This window comes from Hylaeus volcanicus, chromosome 2 (assembly GCF_026283585.1).
Source record: "Hylaeus volcanicus isolate JK05 chromosome 2, UHH_iyHylVolc1.0_haploid, whole genome shotgun sequence".
In the NCBI taxonomy this organism is placed as follows: Eukaryota; Metazoa; Arthropoda; class Insecta; order Hymenoptera; family Colletidae; genus Hylaeus; species Hylaeus volcanicus.
In genome coordinates, this window is record NC_071977.1 from 14,685,000 (window position 1) to 14,690,999 (window position 6,000).

At 38.0% G+C, this 6,000-nt stretch overlaps 1 protein-coding gene across 8 annotated transcripts in view; it reads right to left on the reverse strand.

The window, feature by feature from the left end:
* Positions 1 to 6,000, reverse strand: part of LOC128872057 (slit homolog 3 protein) — a 375,401-nt gene that overhangs the window by 23,661 nt on the left and 345,740 nt on the right. The window contains exon 1 of one of the 8 annotated variants that reach the window (XM_054114368.1): positions 4,667 to 4,928. The exons of the other annotated variants lie outside the window; for them this stretch is intronic. The gene's annotated coding sequence lies outside the window, so the exon portion shown is untranslated. Of the gene's footprint in view, positions 1 to 4,666; positions 4,929 to 6,000 lie in introns of those variants that run through there. 8 annotated transcript variants of the gene reach the window in all.

The window sequence follows — 6,000 nt, forward strand, 5'->3', positions numbered from 1 at the left end:
GTGACCCAATCGGGCGTTTCTAACTCGAGATATGGCCTAAAATGTGAAGCTATCTCAGACAAAAATCGAAAAAAAATTCAAAAATTCATATCTGGAAAACCTACCTATAGAAAAAATTTCGAATTTAGCAGGCCAATATATATCAGAAAAAAATAGTAGCATTGAATGTACATTTTGGCTGTAAACTAGTGTTATCGTGAGTATTTCCCAAAAAAGGGATTTTCATAGAATTAAGACTAAAGACTACATTACATATATTTATAAAATTTAAAAATAATAAAATAGAAAAATATACACAGTAGTGGTAATAGAAATTACTCGACTTTAAAAATGTCATGGTTTATATGTATAAAATGGAAAATACATTTAAAAATAAGATAGATACATTTCATTTTTTATACACAAAGATTGGTACTAACTGCTGTTTTACTGTAATAATGTTTACAGTTATGATGCAAGCAATAATGAACAGTAAATAATAATGTATACGTAGTTTAAGAAATGAATAATTCAATTATAATAGGAGATGCGTTTGAAGTCGCCCTGCTTTGCTGCGGCTTCGGAATTAACGCTCGCGTTATATGAAGTGCGAATAGAGGGTAACGATCGTAGTTTGCGATTGTTCTCAAATATTTATACGCCTCGTATATCTCGTTGTCGGAACGTTTGCGTTTGCGGCTCAATTGCGTCTCGAATAATTTATTTTCTCCCTGTTTACAACGCGCTCTGTTGATTACGAAATTGTTTCGGTAAATACAGTGGCTTGAACTGTTATGCTCGCCAAACAGGGGTGCGATGAGTTGCGTCTCGGAAAATAAACATAAAAATATTTTCCTATGACATTCTTCGAAAGCTCGTTGGCAACCACACCTCGACATTTACAGCGTGAGTAATTCAGAAGTCTGAAATTTATGTATTGAGGTTCTTCGAACAATTTTTGAAACGTTTGGATAGTTCATTTTTTTTTAAAAGTTCACTCGTTTCATTAGATTCATTATTTTTTTTTGATTGGTTGTTATTTCTTTTTCGAATATTCCAGTAGAATAACGAAAAAAAAAAATCTTGTATTTTAACCTAAAACAAAGAATGATGTCCCTTAAATTCCGACAAACCGCTAATAGTGTATGTGCATACCTTGTGATAAAAAAGCAGTACCGTAACAAGGGCGTGGCGAAGAAGACGTCTGCCACGAGCGCAAAAGAAAGGATACCGACTCGGTTGAAAATTGCACGTGGCTTTCATTTTACTTGATCATTCTACTCTACATGAATCAGCACCGACTGGTACTTGCCGTTTTTCGTCTCCTGACCAATTAGACACGAACACGTACATATTATCGATACGATTACGAGTAATACGCTCCTGAACAACGAGCGGTTCGTTGGCTATGCCCGGTCGGTCGGGGTAAGGGGAATGCATAATGACCGGGATTTTTTGAACATTTTCCCCGTATTACTCAAAGTATATGATACTTCTTGTCACTCTTGGTCGGTAATGTCAAATATGCTGAACTGTTTTATGCTTTTATTATATTATTTTAACGTATACCTATGTTTTATATTTCTTTTATTTTGTCATTACTGAATACGAATAGAAATTTTTTCTTATTTAGAATATAGATTATTTATTCACACAAATACCTTGGAAATATACATTATTGTATGTAAAGCCAAGTCATTTTTATGAGATCAATAGTATTTAATATATTGCATTTAGTAAAATATAGCATGTTAACATTTTATTTGTCACCATTTGGTTACGGGGAGGCGCAAGTTAGATGCTTGCCACAGGCGCTTCGTATCCTCGTTACGGCACTGTCAAAAAGTATCCGGGATTTCTCATTTAAATTGTAGCCCTCGCTTAAAGCACGTATAATGCGATACACAGGTACACGTGTCACGTGTATGCGGTTTAAACGTTTACGAGATACGGATATCAAAAGACACGTGTGTTTATTACACGTGTACACGTGCAATTAATAAATTTATAGTTTCCTGCCATTTATTAACTTTAAACTTGTATATTTATTCGATCGCATGAGTAGCCTTAAGTCCCAGCACGAAACCTTTATCTTCGTAATATTATAAGGTCAGAAGTCCCTTGCAAAGCGTGACATTCCGTTCAGTCTGTCATATTCCTCTGTTCTTGTCACGCCGTTTTCGTTTACTTCGAGTCGTCATATTCTCCACGGAACAGCTTTGGATCAGTGAATATTGTTCGAGGGCTGGTACACCCTTATACAAAAGTATCGGTCGCCAAGGAAAAGATGGAAGTCGGCAGTTTCTTAGTCGGTTGAACAAATTCAAAAGTGCTGGAGGTCGAAAAGTATTAGCAGGTTAAGTGTACATTAGCGATCGTAAAGGCTAACGTCTTCGGAGGCCTTCGCGTTCTTCTGCTTTTCGCTCCCGACGAGACAATCTTTTGCCGTATGTCCGGCATATTTATGACACTTATGACATTTATACTTAAATTCGTTTTTCGACACTGAATTTTCGTTTGTACTTTTGTTCGACTGCCATCGTTTCTTTACACTTTTTTTTAACGAACATTGCGTCTTGCGACGTACTGGACATATCATTTTTCCGCAAGTCATTTTCTTCAATGATTTTGATATGTAGCGTTTCTGGGTTCGGCAGTTCATCGCGTGATTCTATCGCGCAGCGAAAATTTTTGTATTTCGGCAGTAAACTATATAGTAACATGATCGCGAGAAGATCTGGATTTATATTTACCTCCATCTCTTTTAACTTATCTATCGCATCAAAAATTTTCTCACGTGCTTCCGAACATCGCCACCATCTTCCAACCGCTGTAGAATGAGTTGCTTGAGTAGCGTCGCTTTTCTTGCCGGTCCTTTTCACTGATAAATGCCTTCCAGCTTCAGCCAAACTGCACGTGATGTTTCGCATCCTTCACTTGCTTCAATTCGGACGGGTTTATTGAGAAAATTATATCCGACTTCGCCTTTCTGTCACCTTTCACCCATGTCGCTATTTAGTTCGCATTTGCAGCATTTTCCAGTGGTTCCGGCTTCATGGAATAGCCGTTTACATAGGACCACGCGTCGTTTTTCTAGCAATGCTTCCATTTGCATTTTTCAGGTATCGTAGTTCTCTTTGTCAAGAGTCTCGATTCTCGCGAGGCTCGATGCCATTTTTATTTTCGAACCTTTATGTGCCGCGACGTGACGAAAATTCTCGCGATTCTACTTCACTTCCCGTTTCACAAGTTTACTCTACGCTTTCGTAATGCCTGGGCCCATAACCTATTAGCAGGTTAAGTGTACATTAGCGAGTTTACAGATAACGTATTAACGAGCGTACTGCGGAAATTTAAAAACAAAGGAGCCCTGGAACGGCCCGCCAAAGAGAGGGCAACCTCGCGGCCCATGCTCGCACAAGAGATGGCGACACGTCCCACGTATTGCGCTTCAACAAAAAGACTGTTTATTCGCGCACACGGCACGAGAACACAAAGCGAGTGGTATTTACCACGTCCGCGTTACGAAAATTGATATAAATTTTGTGCGTTATGGACGAATTGTTTGCTAAGCGAGTAGAAAACAGGCGACAACACCGCACTAATTTTCGCGGAAGCGTGAAAATACGTAACAGTAAATAATGAGTCGAAAGTCGCGATACAATGAGACAAGTGAATTCGATGGCTAACAGTAACCGACTAAACGCTTCGAAACGGCAACGTGCGACGAACGATCAGTACGATATATATTTTATATATCGGTACGATATATAAAAAGTTGTTGATTTCAACGTTCGGACCGTTAAGACACACGTTCGAATGTAGCGTTAAGAAACGCGACACACTGTCGAACGTCGCTGTATGCAAGCGACGCAATTTCGAATCGTTACACACTTCGTTCCGAAAGAAATATGAACCGCAAAAGTTGGGTGTGGCAATATAGTCATAGAGAAGGTGATAAGGCATATTGTGATCTTTGTGGTGAAAATACAAACAACGAATTTTCTTACTGTGGAGGTTCTACAGGCTCATTGAGCCGACATTTCCAAGTTCTTCATGAACTTTCAGACGAAAATCTTACACCGACGTCTAATAAACGAAGGTAAGAGGTGATAAAATTAATTTCGATAATTATAGAGAACAGGTACATCCCCACCGATTTCGATGATTTTTAAATAGATTGAGGAAATCAATATTTTGAACAACTTTTTCCTGTACATATAACGGTCGCTCGGCCTCAGTTTCCGAGATATTTGCAAAATACCATTGTTGCTACGTGGAGCGAGGGCCTGCACCGGTACGTGGTCAGCCCACGTTAAATTGGATTCAGGTCTGGGCTGACCACGTACGGGTGCAGGCCCTCGCTCTGCTTCTGAATGCCGGCTCACTTACTACTTTTTCAAATCTGCTCCGATTTGACAACGAAAACGTGATTAAAAAAATCTGATTTTTTGGGGATCTGTTAATCTGTTAATAACACTTGTTTTGCTAATTCCAGATCCTCGTGAAATCTACCGAGTACTATATTGAACACTTGATTTTTGTAATTTCATCAATAAAAAAAAAGACATTTTGCAAAAATAAACGACAAAAACTTTAATTTTTGTAATATCTTATTAAACTTTGAAGAAAAAACAAATGATAATTTCGTAAACTTTAAAAACAAAACAATTAATAATCGTTCTACCCATATTCTACTGGAGTCCGGTTTGGTCTGACCACGTACAGTTGCAACTCCTTGGTAACGTACCGCTTCGCTCTTGAACGCTGATTTCGTCCGGCCCACTTGCTGCTCTTTCAAATCTGCCCCCATTTGACAACGAAAGCGTGATTAAAAAAATCTGATTTTTTGGGGATCTGTTAATAAAGCATTCGCGCGTCCAAATCCACGAACGGCGTTGACGTGGGGTTACTCGTTTACCCCACAGATGAGGCTGATGTTGGAAGCGAGTTTTTAAAAAACTCGACATTTTCGAATTTTATTGCCATTCACGCGGGAAAGAGACATCAAAACTGTGTCAGCCCGATGCCCTGGACTGTTGAACATGTAATCCACGCAACGTGACAACGTTCTAACTCTTACACTTGGGGGTGGACCACCCTTGTCTCTGCCCCCCCCTTCAGTTGGGGGGCAGTTTTCGAAACGGGAGCTTTTCGGCATTCATCTTTAACATATCAAGAACAAACATGGTGAATTTCATCGCCCTCCGATGTGTGGAAGTGCTCCCTTACAAAGGGGGTTGAAAATTTGAAAGCTGTTCCACCCTCCCAAGGGGTGCCTATGGGGTGCACGGTATGTGTGATGGCAGTTTCTGGATCAGGGGTGTCCAGAGAATGCATTGAGTCCAAAATCGAGACTGTCGTCCAAAAATTGTGGATTTTACGGGGTGGATTTTGTAGAAGCCATCAAAGAGAGTCGCCCTAAAGATTTTTTTAATTTTTTTAACCCTTTCCATTACTGCTGGCACCTTCAGAAGTGACGTTTTTCGACGCGCCCCCCTTTAAGGGGGTGAATTAACCCCTTCTCATCAATCGTCGCCAATGCAATTTTGCACACACCTAGAGGACACTTCAAAACTACTCCTGACGATGTTTCACGAAAATCGGTTGAAAACTCCCATAGTTATGACGTTTTGAAGAAGTGTCCCTATTTTTTTGACGGCGAGTGTATATATATATATATCTTATATACATTACGTATAAATCTTATATGTAGATGATTATATATACATATTTATATGTAGATGATTATATGTACATATTTATATATCTTATAATATATCTTCTAAAATTCTATTAAAAGTATGTTAAAATCGATTTACAGATAAAAATTGCTTTAGTTTGTTTGTGTACAATTAGAGCAAACAGAAACATATTTAAGATAAAAATATATATATAAGAATTTCTAAAAATAGTAAAAATAAAATAAAAATTGTTTATATGTATATATGTATATATGTTTATATATATATATATATAAAAAAATTTTATACATATATAATAGTTATTTTATATATATAT